We start from the raw sequence: 17,178 nt of genomic DNA, 5'->3' as shown, positions 1-17,178 counted from the left end.
CTGGGATAGATTCAAACTAAAATTTTTCTGTCAGCAAAGGAAACTATCAGTAATGTGAAGAGAGAGCCTACAGAGTGGGAGAATATCTTTGCCAATCATACTTCAGATAGAGCGCTAATTTCCAGAATCTATAAAGAACTCAAAAAACTCTACACCAAGAATACAAACAATCCAATCAACAAATGGGCTAAGGAAATGTACAGACACTTCACAGAAGAAGATGTGCAAGCAATCAATAAACATATGAAAAAATGTTCAACATCTCTAGTAATAAGCGAAATGCAAATCAAAACTACCCTAAGATTTCATCTCACCCCAATTAGAATGGCGATTATCAAGAACACAAGGAACAATAGGTGTTGGCAAGGATGTGGGGAAAAAGGTACACTCATACCTTGCTGGTGGGGTTGCAAATTAGCGCAGCCACTCTGGAAAGCAGTATGGAGATTCCTCAGAAAGCTTGGAATGGAACCACCTTTTGACCCAGCTATCCTACTCCTTGTCTATACCCAAAGGACTTAAAATCAGCATACTACAGAGATACAGCCACATCAGTGTTCATAGCTGCTCAATTCACTATAGCCAGATTGTGGAACCAACCTAGATGCTCTTCAGTTGACAAATGGATAAAGAAACTGTGGCATATATATAAAATGGAATATTACTCCGCCATGAAGAATGATAAAATCATGGCATTTGCAGGCAAATGGATGAAATTGGAGAATATCATGCTAAGTGAGATAAGCCAATCTCATAAAACTAAAGGACAAATGATCTTGCTGATAAGTGGATGATGACATATAAAGGGGTGTAGGAGGGGTTAGCGTTAGGTTTAGGGTTAAGTTTAGGGTTAGGGAGAAGGAGGGTGGTAAGAATGGAGAAAGGAAGGACTGTATAGAGGGAAAAGAATGGTGCGAGGGGTGGGGGGAAGGGAAAAATAATAAGAATGAATTAAACAATATTGCCCTATGTAAATTTATGATTACCAATAAAAAAAATTAAAAAATACTTATGTATCTCATAATATGATGATTTTCATATTAAATATTTCATGTAAAGTACTTACGAATGTCTGGCATATTGACATTCTATTTACTTTAGTATTGTTCATTTGTGGTGGGAGTAAATGTCTGATGTATTTCAGTTTGGTTAGAGTTTAGTTGTCTGGGAAATTGAATGATGGAGTTTAATTAAGTAATTTAGTAAAATGAGGATTACAGAATATATGACAAAGACTAAAAAGGGATTTTGTGCACACAGATGGACAATTTAGTGAAACAGATCCTTTTGAAATTCTGTTCATCATCCACTCATCATGGGTTTTGTTACCTGGAGTTGCAGTTCATTTGGAGTGAAAAGAGACCAAGCCCAGGTCATGGCCTAGCAACTCAGGCTCAGGGATTGTCTCCAAATTAGTCAAACATTAGTAAAACAAAGATATACTTAATAGAATTCAAAGGGGTCAATTAAGTCAAAATCTTTCTAGGGAGCCATGAGTTCAAGACAAATTGACCAAACATAACAAAAATTTCCAAAGACATGTACTCATAGTAAATGAAACATAGACCCAAAGTTAAGTTCCAATTTGAAGCAGTCTGCTGGAGAATTCCTTCCTGCCACGTGGGGCCGGCAGTTTTGTTCTTTGTGTGCTTCTAGTAGCTCTTCACATTATAAAGGCAATCTGCTTTACTAAAAGTTCACCAGCGTGACCACTGATCTCCTTTGAAAAGACCTTACAAATTGACACATAAATTTAACCATCAAACATGATATATAGATGAATCAAAGCAGAGAACCCAGCAACCTATTCTTCACAGGGAGCTTTATAGTTCATGAAGAAACACAAAATGTATATGAAAGAGTGAGCAATGTGTGAAAATCAGGAAGATTTCATTGAAGCACCTATTTAAATGTTCTCAGAGATAATGATATTGAACCTAGAATGCTATGCATAAATTATCAACCAAGTGACAAGAAAACAAAGAGGTATGAGTGTGTGTAGGGGGGTCTGAAATTTAAAGTTTCACAGGGTAAACATACAGCAATTTCTCTTCTTATGACATTATTTGAAGATATACTTCTCTTGATACTGAAGAATAAGCAAAGGAGGAAGACAAAAGACAGGATGCGTGGTCTCTCCATCTCAGAAGGTGTAGCCTGCCTAGAGAGCAAGCTGTCCTAATTGAAGCAGAAGAGTGAGCTCTAGGAAGGAAGCATCTGGGATAAAAGTACATTATTGAAACTATAGAGTAGATGAATTTATAGACATGATAAAGAAAAGAATAAAAAAATTGATAAGGCAATTGAAAGCAATATAAAAAATTTTAGAAAGAAATTATAAATATAGCATACTTTGGCTATTTAACAATGAACAAGATATTCATTATAACAAACTTATTTACTCATTTTGGAAAAAGCAAATCAAGCTTAAGTAAGATTTTATAACAGAAAACCACAATAATCATCATTTAAATTGCCCTTGATAAAATAAAGATGACAAATGATGGAAAATAAAATAAGTAGGTAGAGGAGACAGAAGATAAAGTGTAATTGCTATAATTATCTTTAAGAGTCAAGAAAAAATTGCTCTAATTCATAAAATTGTGAACTAGATTTTTAAGCATAATATGCGAAGAATCAAAGATAACTAACAGAAAAAGAGGAAGGAGAGAAAGGGTTGTTGGTATAGATTAGCTAATTCATTATTTATCAATAGGTAGAAAAATCAATACGTAATGTTTAAAGTCAAGATACATCAAGTTGTAATATGAACCACAGCAGTTTCATAATGTTACATTTTGACTAAGCTACACTACATTATTTAGAACTTTCATTCTTGTACATTTCTATTTAAGGTAGGTCACAGGGGAGAATGTCAGGATATTTAGAGAGAGTAAAAGAAGGAGGAGCCATTTTGCAATAGATCTGCTAATTCGTATCATTGGCATGAGGGAACTGCTATACCTGCTCCTGAGTTGTTTTCAGTTCCTTTGACTCCTGGGACAGTTGGGTTAAGCTCCATACTGAAGTGGTCCAAACTAATATGAGTTCATAGCATCATTACTCTATCCATTGCTTGCGGAATGCAGCTTGCTCTTGATGTTTCCCCTCTTTCCTTTCTTCACAAATGCATGCCCTGTGGACCTCAGACTATAGCAACAGACACAGATCAATAGTTTACAGAGATTGCTTAATCAACATTACAACTTTGTAAGGTTAAGTACTATAAAAAGTTAATATCTATGTGTTTGTGGACATCTCCAAGTGATCCTTCCCTCAATAAAGCCACACAAACACACACAATTAAAGTAAATCATTAAGAGGCAGAAATTATTACCAATTATTATGGCTGTGATTTACTTTTAAATAAATAGTGGGATATTATGTATGTCTTAGTTTAAGTTACTTTATAAGACAGTTATTTACCTTAGCACAATTGTAGAGGAGGAAGAGTTTATTAGAAGACTCACAGTTTCAGAGGACTTAGTCCATAGAAGGCCGACTCCATTCCTTGGGCCTCAAGGTGAGACAGAAAATCATGGCGGGAGAGGGTGGCAAAGGGAAGCAGCTTGCATCATCAGGAAGGGGAGAGGAAGAGGGAGAGGGCGATGGGGAGAGAGGTGAAGGGGAGATAGGGGGCGGAAAGAGAGAGAGACTGACTCCACTCTCCAGATACCAGATATGTACCCCATAGCCACAACCCAATTCCCACCTCCTCAAGTCATACCTACCACTTCAATTAATCCCATCTGGGATTAATTCACTGATTGGGTTAAGACTCTCACAACTCAACATTTCTCCTCTGAACATTCCTGTATTGTCTCACGTGTGAACTTTTGTGGGACACCTCACATCCAAATCATAACAACAGGTATTAGAAACATTCTTATTGATGAAGTCAATTATATTCAAGATACTTTTCATGAATACAAGTCTTTTAAGAAATGCCCTATTTTCTTGGTAGATATACTATGAAACTCCTGAGTATTCCACCCTTCTCCTTTTAGAATATGCCCACCGCATATAACATTCTGTTAAGATAAAATTTCAAAGCATTTGCTGAAGTGTCAAAAATAAAGCTGATTGAATTCTTCCTTATATTAATGATTCTTAACCTTGAGTGAACTTGCCTCCCAAAGAACATTTGGCAATATTGGGGTTGTCAAATCTGAGGCTGGAGGAGAAGGTAGAGATCACTGCATCTAGTGGTATAAGTCAAAGATTTAGCTAAATGTACTACACTGCATAACTCAGCTCCACACAACAAAGAAGTATCCTTCTTAAACTTTTCTATTTCAGGTTTAATAAGAGGACAAGTACAGTGATTGTTTTCTAACTTCAACTATGGGAATCATAACTTGTCTTTCTACAGGATTACTAATACATATTTCTAATATTTGGCATAATGAACTTTTATTAGGGCATGAACATTATCAAAAACATAAAATGATATGCAACTCCTATAAATGTCAAATAAATGCACCATATAACACAAATGTGAAACCATCATATAATGGCATTTTACAACCAGTAGGGTACTCCTAATTAAATAATATGCAATACCTACTTCTAGTATGAATAGGGAAGAATTGGAATATATATATTGCTTAAACATGGGTTTAAAAGATTTTTCAAAATTTCAGAGAATTAACTAGTTCCATGACAAAAATAATCTACGTCCATTTTCAATAGAAAATCTAAATAAATTATGACATATTTACATGAAGAACAACATGTGGCAATGAAAAATAAAAGCAATTATATGTGTGAATGAGTCCTATGGACAAAACTATTAAACAAAAAAGCTAGACAAAAAATGGGATCAACCAGACATAGTGGCTCGCACCTATAATCTCTGGGGCTTGGGAGGCTGAGGCAGGAAGATCACAAGTTCAAGCAAGCCTCAGCAATTTAACAAGGCCCTAAGCAACTTAGTGAGGTCTTACTGCAAAATTAAAAGCAAAAAGTACTGGGGATGTAGCTCAGTAGGACTGTACCCCTGGGTTAAATCTCCAGTACTACCCCCACCCCCCCCCAAAAAAAAAAAAAAAACGAATAAGAAGAGGAGGAGGAAGAAGAAAAGGAAGAGGGAGAGGAAGAGAGAGAGGAAGAGGAGGAAGAAGAAGAAATAATGATCTGTGTGTATGTATGTATGCATAAGAATTAGAAAAACTAATCTGTGGTTGCAGAAATCAGACCATCACTTTGAGAGGTAATGATTAAGAAGGAACACAAAGGTGATTTCTGCTTGCTGGTAATATTCTACATCTTGATTTAGAAGGTAGTTATGAGGTATATTCACTTTTGTATATATATGCAAATTGTAAACTTAATTTCATTGATGGTAAATACAAATGAGAAATAGTTGAAAAAGATAGCTAACTCCTTTAAGTTGAAAAACCAACCATTTCCATTGATTTCAAGATGTGTTATGAAAATATTTATGTCTATTGTAAGATTCATCTATATTCACAAGAGACATATAATTATATTGTGTGAGACAGCAGAGGAATCAAAAACCTGATTTGAAACTTGTTATTGAAAAGGTGACTTAAAAAGTAATATGAAATATAGGACTCTAAGTGTGAAAATGACTTTAGAAATGAATGAACAAATTTATTTCCCTCATTTTATATTTGACATGTATAATATATAAAAATTCTAATTAATGTAATAAGTATTTACAACGAATCTAATAAAGATGAATAGGCATTATTTCATTTTTTGCATGGCAATTTTTTAATGTTACATATATTTGTTCACCTTATAAGTAGAGTCTGAATTTTAAATAAAAACTGTATGATGTGAATATCCATCAAAAAATATTTATTGTCTACCTATTTTACTCTGAGCATTTTTATGGGCAAGGTAAACATTAATGACTATGAAAAGGAAAAGTTCTGCCTCCAAACAGTTATAAATATAGTGTGATAGATATTACATTGGTTAAATTAGAAGATAATCAGGTAAGAATCTATCAGGATATGTCATTCAGGACTTATTTAACATTTGTCTCATTAACGCTGGGCCATAAAATGTGACTAGTGTCCATGGCATGGGTCATGATGTTATACAAAACTAAGTCTGTGACTTACTCAAGGCTGACAGGTCTACAGAATCTCAGTATGCAAAACTTGTCACTTTTTTTTCCTTCAACATCCACATAGGAGAGAAAACATGATACTTTTCTGAGTCAGATATATTACTCAAAATGATAGTCTTCAGTTTCCTCTATTTTCATGCAAATAACATAATTTCATTCTTTATGGCTGAATAAAACTCCATTGTGTACACATATCACATTTTCTTTATCCATTCCATCAGTAGAAGGAGGAGAAAATGAGGAGGGAAAAAGGGACCATCAGAGTAGAGGAAGGGGGTTAAGGGGAGGGAAGAGGGGAACATGGAAGAGTAATCAGGAAGTGAAATTGATGAAGTTACATTTCATTATGTACAAACATGCTACAATGAAAACCACCGTTCTCACCATTCTGTATAATTAATATGCACCAATAAAAATAAAACTAAAGCAGTAATTAAAAATTATCACCAGACAAGTAGTTGTGCTAATTTGTGTGATAAAGATTTGGTGAGATGAGCAAGAGATTTACTACTAGAAAGGAGGAAGATTAGATACAAAGCATCTCAGGCAGCAGTGCAGTTGCAAAAAAGTTCAAATAGACTGACAGGGAGTTCTGGAGACAGTGATGATGGATGGGGAAGGGCTCTTAAGGAATAGGTACACCCTGGCATACCCACCATGTTCAGTCATCGGTTGGAAAAACACAGAAAGAAATGTATCCCCCACAAAAACGATGGTGGCTCCAGAACGGCAGGCCCTGGGACATCCTGTTAATTATGCTCCTCACAGCAAGAAATCATAACAGTGCATATGGTTATCTATTCGCATGGACTATTCTACTAAAATCAGTTGTTAGTAGACTCCAATACAACTTAAATTCTACAAAATACTTATAATTTCTTTAGGAATGGGTTTTGTTTTCTTACTGTTCAAGTTTCTCACCATTTCCCCATTTCTCTTAGTCCCCATGTTATTAAAACTGTATGTGTTTCTTCCAAATAACCCATGGTTCTTCTAGCCTCTAAGGCTCTACATATACCATTCCATCTGAATGAAATAGTCTTCCTCAATTTTATCTGACCAATTCAAAACAATATATTAACCTTTAATTTTACTCTCTGTAGATTTCTCTCACTCATCAAAACCAAATTAAGTTTATCTGTTTGTCTCTTAACCTTTATCATGTGCTTTATCATGTTGTACATCACATTGCATTTGCTTGTTTTCTGTCTCCATTAGCCTAAGAACTCCATTTAAAATCACATCCCATCTTGTTCGATGGTGAATCCTAAATATTAGCATACTGGTTTTAATAAGAACCTGACATGTATTTAGTAAATATTTGTTGAACACATGAATATGTTGACGAATTAATATGCAGCACCTTAAGTCAGCATGCTGCTAGAAGTCAAACTTGCTTTTGCTTTGTAATTTATCCTCATTAGATATCCAAATGGGGGCATTAAATGAGGTATGTGAGACACCTGTGATTGCCTTTTTTTTTTTCCCCCTCTATGGTAGGAAACCTTCCATTGGGTTGGAAAACTTATATAGGGTGAATCTATATCCCAATTGTCTCAGGATAGACCTAGGTTATGCTCATCTTTGTTGCACTTTTCTTTAACAAAAAGGAAAAGATTGATTAATTTGGTTACAGACCATTGGAACTCTTACCTGAGTAAATAATTACCCCAAACTTCACAATTCACATTTTACACTGAGAAAATGTAGTTCTTACATAGATGAACCACTTTTCTAATTTTTCAATATACAAGGAATTGCTCGGGAAAGTGTAAAGGAAAATAAATAGAAATAAAAATGAACATTTGGTATTGCACTTTCAAAACTAAGAACTAATAAATGAAAAGGAGCTATTTTATCATCCACAAAACTGGTGGAGATTAAGATGATGGAAAACCCTCAGAACTAGGCACTCCCTTCTGAGGAGGCAGCCAAGACTACCCCACATACCTTCATTTATAGGAATGGCCTCAGGCACCTCAGGCACACAAAACTGTGAATCTAAACATTGATTCCATACAAAGTTTGCTGATTATTAATAATTCTCTTTTGATTCCAAGAGTGGCCCAGTTTAGACCAAAAATTTAAAAAGTGTTGTCACTCTTCCACATGACTTTATGCTGGAAGCTAAAGGCCCCTAATCTCTTTAGGTAACTAAATTCATCCTCAGTAGGTCATGTGTTAGTACACAAAACTTACAAAACCCTTCTTGGAAAGGATAAGGGGAAATAGAAAATGGACTATAAAAGTGAAAATAGAAAGTATAGACAAAATAATGATTATATAAAAAATTATAATCTTTGAAAAGTCATAATGTATACTATATCTATATTTAAATGCTTGAAACTGTATTGAGAAATCTTTGGAGGAAAATAGAAATTACCCAGTAAAGAATATCATGCTTCATTAATTTAATGAGTTTAAAAATTAGATCACAAACATTTTAACATAAATTTGCATTAATCTGTTCATAGATGGAATGTTAAATTTTTTTACTTGCATTTTCTAAAAATAAGTGTTATTAGAATGTAAAACAGAGACAGAAGTTATCCTTTTTAACAAAAAGGAAATGATTAATATTTGCTTACAATGTACATTTTTCAATGAGTATGTAATTGTCATGAAAATCACAATTCAAATTTACACTGTGATACTATAACCTTATAAAAACTATTCTCAATTTTCCATATTTAAGGAATGCAAAATATTTTTATATTTAGTGTTACTGTAGATATTGTTCAACAGGGACCACTTTGAATAAATTTTTCTCTATAGGAAAAAAATCTTACCTTCCCAGATACTAATAATTAATCATACTCAAAAATATGCTATCTACAGTTCACAAAAACAAAAAAAAAAACCCACAAAACTTAGATAAGAAAACAAAAAGGTGAAAAATAATGTACAAAAGGATATGAACATAATTGGGTATGTAGGTAGATTCCTATTTCCATATTATGAGAGTCTAGAGAAAACAAAGTTTGTTTTATTTTTGTATTTATCTATTCAGTCACTTCTTTTTTAAAAACCTGCTTTTCCTTTCATGAGATATGTAGAAGAAGCAGTTTTTGACGGAAAAAATTTGATAGTAAAAAATGCATAATATTGTGGTTAAGATCATGCACTTTGAATCCAAGTAGTGGAATTAAGTTCAGGCTTTGAGAACCTACTCATGTGGTCTTTCCAAGTACTGAGTAATTTATTATCTGTAAGGTTTTAAACATGTGCATGCAACAGCATTTATAAGTTTTATTGTTACTGTCGTTTTTAATATTAGTGAGAGGGAAGATTGAAGTTCTATCCTCAATTTGTTCTTTGAGTAGAGAAAGAGATAGGCAAACAGATAAATTTGCTAGAATGAACTAGAGTAATGCCAGGTCTATAGCTATTTCTACATTGCATTTAGCAATGAATGTAGTGATAGTTGTTCAATAAATGAAACATTGCAACAATATAGTTGACTGGGATCCATGAGTATGTTTGGTATTCTATTATTTTCCCCATCATTCAAGTAATCCTATTAACTTAAAGAACAAGTAGAACATTTTTATTAGGGCCTCATGATTCTGGGTTTCATTGGCACTTTGATTTTTTTTAACTTCCTGCTAATAAAAAGAGACAGTTTTAGTTCATTATTTTTATAACCATGGTTTGGAAGTGCTGAAAATAGTGGACACTGTGAATCACTCAATTCCAAATGTAATGTAAAACAAACGAGCACATTAGCAGTAAGAAGGCATTCAATCTGTCAGAAAAATAATACACTGGTTTAAGCTTGTAATATACATTTTTAATCACCTAGTGTTTCAATTTCCTTGAAGGAGTGAAAATAAAAAAAAAGTCTACTCTAAAAATAAGAGACTTACCAGCTCATTGGCTATAGTATTAAAATGTTCACTTTATTTTTATGCATACACAGCCTCAGTTGACCATTATCCCAAATTTCTAAGGTTTTATTCCTGAGTAAAACAATATGATTGCATGGGACAAAAATGAGAGCCCTTATGCTTGAACCTGTAGAAGTCTACACAAATTTAAAATAAAACAAAGTAAAATCCTGTTCATCATATATATTGAAATTGATGCAATTTAGATCTTAGAATCTCTGGAGGTCTAAATGCATTCCATACGGCTTATAAAAAGAGAAACTATATTTATCTATATGTACCTTATTATCCTCAGAACACTAATTTTACATTTAAATCATAGTACTTGCTATTATAAATTATATCAACTATTTATACTACATTCTTTCTTTCAGAATGTAAGCTTCATAAAAGCAGGCACTTTTCAATTATTATGTACCACAAAGCTAATAAATTTGCAAAACTATCAGGTCTACTTAAAATTATTTTACACTATACTCCTAGAATTTTCAGCCATCTCCTGCTAATTAACACAGATCACTGTTGTGGTTTGGCTGTGACGTGTCCCTCAAAAGCTCACATGTAAGACAATGCAAGATGGTTCAGAGAAGAAATAATTGGGTTGCAAGAGTCTTAACCTAATCAGTGCTTTAATCCCCTGATAGAGATTACTGAGTTATAACTGAAGTAGTAGGATGTAGTTGAAGGAGGAGGGAATTGGGTTATGGCTTTGAATATATATTTGTATCTGGCACGTGGAGTCTCTCTGCTGCCTGATGTGCATGATATGAGCTGCTTCCCGCTGATACCCTGTCTCACCTTGATTTTCAGCCCCAAATGGAGAGTGCTGCTTATGGATTGAGATCTCTGAAATGTGAGCCCTCAAATAAACTTTTTCTCCTCTATAGTTGTGCTGTTTAGATCCTACAGTCACAGCAGCAAATAAAAGCTAGTTAAAACAATCACCAAGAAAGCAAAAAGGGACCCTGAGGTCTGCTCACTATATGGGTTCTTGTCTTCTTTTGGTTCATTAATTTTTTACTATCCTGTTAGTATTTTTTGGTGGGGGGTGGGTAACTGGGGATTGAACTCAGGGACACTCGACCACTGAACCACAACCCCAGTACTATTTTTTATATTTTATTTAGTGACAGGGTCTCACTGAGTTGCTTAGTGCCTTGCTTTAGCTGAGGATGACTTTGAACTTTGAGTCATCCTGCCTCAGCCTCCTGAGCAACTGGGATTACAGGCATGCACCACTGAACCCAGCTTCCTATTAGTATTTTAATGCTTGTAGGAAGTTGCTGTTTTTATTTTAACATTTTGAATCTGTGCTTATTTTCTTGAGGATTCTTCCAAAATATCAAGTGATGAACAGAATTATGAATTTTTTTGGTCATGTATATTTTAAATTAATGTGGGTTTTTGAAATATTTTAGCTATAAGATTATTTGGATATATAAAATACTTGAAAATAATATTAAGAATGGTTCTTTGTTTTGCCTTTACAAACAGATAAAGGACCCTATGTTTGTGTAAATTAATGTATTTTATATTCGGTAATTTATTTTAGGGACATAATCATAAACTTATACAAAGAACCTATTATCTTTTATAATAACAAAAATTGAAACAGTGTTCACAGGGTTAGGAATGTATTTCAGTGGTAGAGCACATGCTTAGTTTAGCATGCACAAAACCCTGGGTTCAGTCCCCAGCACCAAGAAATAAAAAATAACATAAAAAAACAAAAGCAAAAAACCCAGAATTCATATAAAGTGTTAGGTTAATAAACAGGTGACAATCAGACTATATAGTTAAAAAAGTCAATACCTATTTAAAATGTATTTAGAATGTTTCATTTGGCATAATATAAAAAGTCTATCCAAATAATGTGTGATGAAAAGAAATCCACATTTAGAGTGGTCTCTTATGTAGAGAAATAAAGAAGGAATGGAAATATAGATGAAAAAAAAATGGCAGCATCCATGCATACTCACATAACTTAAGTATCATGGTTTAGTTATGAGATGCCCCCAACAGCTCAGCTCAGCTCATGTGGGAGTCAGTGCAAGAAAGTTTACAGGTGAGATGACTGAGTTTTGAGAACTTTAACCTCATCAGTGAATTAATTTGCTGATAGGGATTAAGAGTGGTGACTGTAGACAGCAGGGCGGGGCTGGTGCGTATAGCTGAAGGAGCTGGGTCACTGGGGCCATGTCTTGGGGCTTGTATTTTGTCCTTCTGGATCTCTCTTTCTGCTTCCTGATTGTCATGTCCTGAGTGTCTCTCTTGCACCACACCCTCTGCTTGATGTACTGCCTCACCCTGGGCAGAGAGCATTGGAATTGACCATTTATGGACTGAGACCTCTGAAACTGGAAGTGCCAAATAAACTTCTCCTCCTTGAAAATTGTTCTTGTCAGGTCTTTTAGTCATGGCAGCAAAAATGCTGATGAAAACAAGTCTTATAATATACAAAACAAAATGTTAACAATGGTTTCACCTGAGTAGTGGGATGACATTTTCTATTTCATTTTGCTCTTAATTATTTCTTGGTTTTCTAAGTGTCCTAAAATCTCTAAGTATTATAAAGAAAACCAGCTAAAATCAGAACACATGATAATAATTAAGTCTAACAATTTCTTATCATTAAAATTTTTAAAGTAAATTTTTAAATGTTTCTAATTTTTATAGCTGTATTTGTACTTTATAATATAAACATATTAAAACCATTTCCCCAGCTACTTTGAAAGGATAACTTTTCCAAGCAAATGTCCTGTCACATGACTCAGATAATGAAATCATAATCATACTCTAATCCTCCCAGACCAAAGAAAAATAAATTCCAGATTAATATCCCCAATCTTGATGATATGGACTACCTCTATTATCTTCTCTTGTTCTCCTAATCAGTAGGTGGCATTCCTTGATGCTCCCTGAATACTCCTACACTGGCTCATGGTTTGCCTGTTTACATTTTTGTTTATCCTTTAGCAGGACATTTCCTATTTTTATTTTGTTAGTTAAAATCCTGTGTACTTCTTAGACCCAATGGGGATTTCCATTTCTGCATATTTGTAATTCTGTTTTTTTTTTTTTTTTAAACTAGCCACTCTTCTATTCCAGTGGCAGTCTCTTAATAAAAACTTGTTACACTTCTACATAGTATATAGTCCCATATACGCTCTAGTTTAATCACTCTCAGGGTGGAAATTTGTTATTCTACTTGTGTCTATTGTATAATTTTAGAATATAAGCAAAGTGTTTTGAGTTAATTAAATCAAATCAAACTTCAAGCCTTTTAATCTTTTTTTTCTCATTATCTTTTCTTATAATAGACATTTAGCACATTGTACCCATCAAAACTCCTAATAATTGTCAAGGACTAGTGTATGCATGTTAAACGAGTGACAATATTGTCAGATCTAAGAGTGGAAGTCCCTTGAAAAGACATAGAATATTTGGAAACATGACTAGAAAGAGTATCACATAATATCTTGTGCAATGGACAATTTTGCTATTGTTATTACTAAAATAAAAATAGTTCATCTGTTGTCAAAATATAGGCCATTATTCATTCTAAATGAACTTTTCAATTTTAGGTTGAATTAGACCAAAGCCTGAAGTAAAAAAAAAAAAAAAAAAAAAAAAAAGTGTTACACTAGGGGAAGCTGTTATTATGATCTGACCTAGTGTCATAGAATATGTACATCATACCACACATATCACAGTATATGCCTTTGCTTTCCTTCTTTAACATATTTATTTACTTGTTTGCTTAAGTTAGTTGAGTGCAAAGACATGATGTTGAAGTCATGCATCGTAGGGAACATTCCTCAAGCTTATCTGACAGCAGTCGCTGACACCATATTCTAAGTAAGCCAAACAGTCTGGACAGAGAAACTGAGGTAATGGTAAAGACTAGCCATGGAATGAAGGTCTTTGCAGCTGCTGAGGCTGAGTTAGAAGCTGAAGGAAGGGCCTCGCTTATCAAGCATCCCAGCAAGCTGTGATGTAAGCTGGCCTGTGCTGCCTTGCCTCATGCTGTGTGCGGGAGCTTGCCATCCCCCCAGTCCTTTGTCTCAGACCTGTTGCTGGGCAGAATTACTTAGGCATACTTGGTTTGTTTACATTAGCTCAATGTATAGTTCACCTATAGGCTGATTCTGTTATGCTTTAACAAGTGTGTTAACCTGATTGGATAATGTGTCTATATATGTCTTGTACAATCCTAAGTAAAATTAGATCTGTGCCTTCAGAGCCTGATCTCTGATACCTGAGTATACTAGGTAGGTATCGTACGTCCTCACCCTCAGCGAACCCCTGACTCTGAACATCTACAATGCATGTTGATTATGTCATTGTTTCCTCATGATTCATTCACATCACACTTCAGATGTTCTCTTCTGCTTCTCATCTCTACTTAATCTTAATACTTTCTCTATGGAAAAGTAAGATTTACTTACTCCCAGTAGACTTGCTTGATTTTTTCAGACTTCAACAATAGCCTCCACCTAAAGTCTAATTGATTGTTGCTGTTAACTTTTGCCATCATGTGGATAAAGGATGACCAATAGCTTCTTTTAAACAACTGTTAACGTAATGCTTTTTTAAGCTAAAACTTCTGACTTCCAAGGAAATGCATTAGTTTTTAAATACATATGCTTGTCTCTAAGATTATACACATTCTAAAATTTTATTAAGAAAGTTTAAAATATATTTTAAATGACTTTGTCTTACAAATTTGTATGTTATGTGAAATCACCAGTGTTTTCTCTGCTATCCAGATTGTTCATAATTTCTATGGGCTTTCTTTTAAACAGCAATAAGTTCTGACATTCTACTCACTAACATACCTATGAATATTATTCGTATGGAATACCTTCAAGTTTATCAAAATGGTATAATATATAAATACACTCCTTTCTTAAGGAACAACTCCTAAACAACTGACAAAAAAGCTCTTCCCGACAAATAACTTTACCCTAGATGTAACTTTACCCTAGATGTAATTTCTCAAATTTTGAAGCTCTATGGAATCTAACATAACAAAGTGGTATCAATTCTATTCCTGAATAAGTAGCTCAAATTTCATACAAATCTTCAGTACAAGCACAAGGCCTACAACCTGCAAATTCACACTTGTTACTGGCTATGCTTTTTTTCTTTTGGTTTTTTGTGTTTGATGTTGGGTATTGAATCCATGGTCTTGTACATGTTAAGCAAACACTCTACCACTAAGCTACAACCATTTCCTACTAATTTAGAAGCCAGTTCCATAGAAAATCTCACCATTCAGGAATAACAAGTTTCTAATTATGGGTGGTAGATTGGGTGTAGTAGCCAACCTCAATCATTCCTTCAGTCGTTAAATGAAAAAATATTTAATTTGAGCAACAGTAGTGCACCTACCACGTACAGAATTAGGCAGTGAGAATACAAGGAATGGATTTACTGGAGATTTGTTACTGCATCAGTAGATGGGTGAAATTAGCAGGGATCAAATCACCATGAGTTTTTTACAAATAACACACATTAATTAGCAAACATTAATACTTTGGGCAAGATAGATGAATGGTAATGATGTAAAGCACCAGAAACATTTAAGTGTTGATGGTGGGTTAAAAATCGTAAAACTTATTTGGGAAAATGTGGAATTATCCATTCAATTATATCCAAACAACATAATCTAGCAATACCTCCCAAAGAGATTCTTCTACATGTTCATGGAGAGAAATGCAAAAATATTCATAGAGACATTGTTTATCATAACAAAAAAGTAAATAATCTATAACTCTAACTAACAAAAGCACAGATTAGTAAGTTATAATATAGTAAAACTGTAGAACACCATATTTATCCACTTTGGCTATGAAAATAAAAGAGCCAGAGGCAGTTCTTTAAATATGGATAAATTTCACAAAACTAATATTAAGCAGAAAAAGAGGATTCATGGAAGAGTTCTTACATGATTCTGGGTCATAGCCTACCTTTATCTCCACTGACAGTTTACTATAACACTTTTGGGAATCAGTGGAACAAGGAATGAGGGAATGCTATGAAAATCCATGATAGGGATATTGGGCTAATTACTAGGCATCAAAAGAGAATATAATTTGTATTTGCCACTTCTAATTTCACTTGGCCAACCTCTACTTCTGAGGAATATGTCTATGTAGGAAGTTTCTTCACTTGATCCAAGAAGGAAGACATGGAACTTCGTCTACATGTAACCCAGGAAACCCAAGTACAAATAAGAATTGGGTCAGGCTCATTCAACCATATGTAGGTCCAAAAGAAATTTACATATGTGCCTCTTGAGTTACAGCCATCAGGAACTCTTGTCATAAAAGTACTTTTTATATCAGGTTCATCTAGGATCTAAGAAACATTGTGTTTCTTCTTGTAAAATTTTGAATCAAGGAAGTGGGAATATCTATTTGTTGTCTTATATTTCAAGAAAACAACTACATCTTTTTCTCATCTTTTAATTCACATTTATTTTAATGGATATATAAAAAATGTACACAGTAATAGATTACCATGTGTTGTTTTGATACATGTATATACTGCATAATATTTAAATCAGGTTAAACATATCTGTCTCTTCAAATATTTATCATTTCTTCATAATAAAAACATTCAAAATCATTTCTTCTAGTTGTTCTTTTTATTGTTATTTATAGTCTCCCTACTGTACAGTAGGACCTCAGAACTTCTTACTCCTTTCTACCTGTGATTTAGTATCCATTGATCAACTTCTCCCCATCCTTTCCTTACCTCTATGCTCCCCAGTCTCTGGTAACCACCATTCTATTCTCAACATCTATGAGGTCAAATATTTTTAGATTCCATATATGAGATCATGTGGTGCTTGTCTCCATTCCTGGCTTAATTCACTTAACATAATTATCATGAGTTCCACTGATGTTGTAATAAATGACAAGGTTTTATTCTTTTTATAACTGAATATTATTGTCCTGTATATATGTACCACATTTATTTATCCACTCATCAGTGCTTAGTTGTACATAGTACTGCAAAATCATGGGAGGGCAGATGTTTCTGAAGTATACCAATTTCACTTCTTCTGGATATATAATTAGCAGTAGGGTTACTGAATCATGATAGGTCTATATTTAATTTTTTGAGGAATTTCCACACCATTTTCCATAATGGTAATACTAATTTGCATTCCCATTAACA

General features: G+C 33.9%; 1 long non-coding RNA gene across 1 annotated transcript in view; it reads right to left on the bottom strand.

The window, feature by feature from the left end:
• LOC306657765 overlaps nucleotides 1-17,178 on the bottom strand; it is a 197,803-nt gene that overhangs the window by 70,470 nt on the left and 110,155 nt on the right. The gene's annotated exons all lie outside the window — the stretch shown is intronic.

Source organism: Sciurus vulgaris, assembly GCF_902686455.1.
Source record: "Sciurus vulgaris genome assembly, chromosome: 1".
NCBI lineage: Eukaryota > Metazoa > Chordata > Mammalia > Rodentia > Sciuridae > Sciurus > Sciurus vulgaris.
The sequence above is the reverse complement of the archived record's forward strand: the minus strand, read 5'-3'. Positions and strand labels throughout refer to the sequence as shown.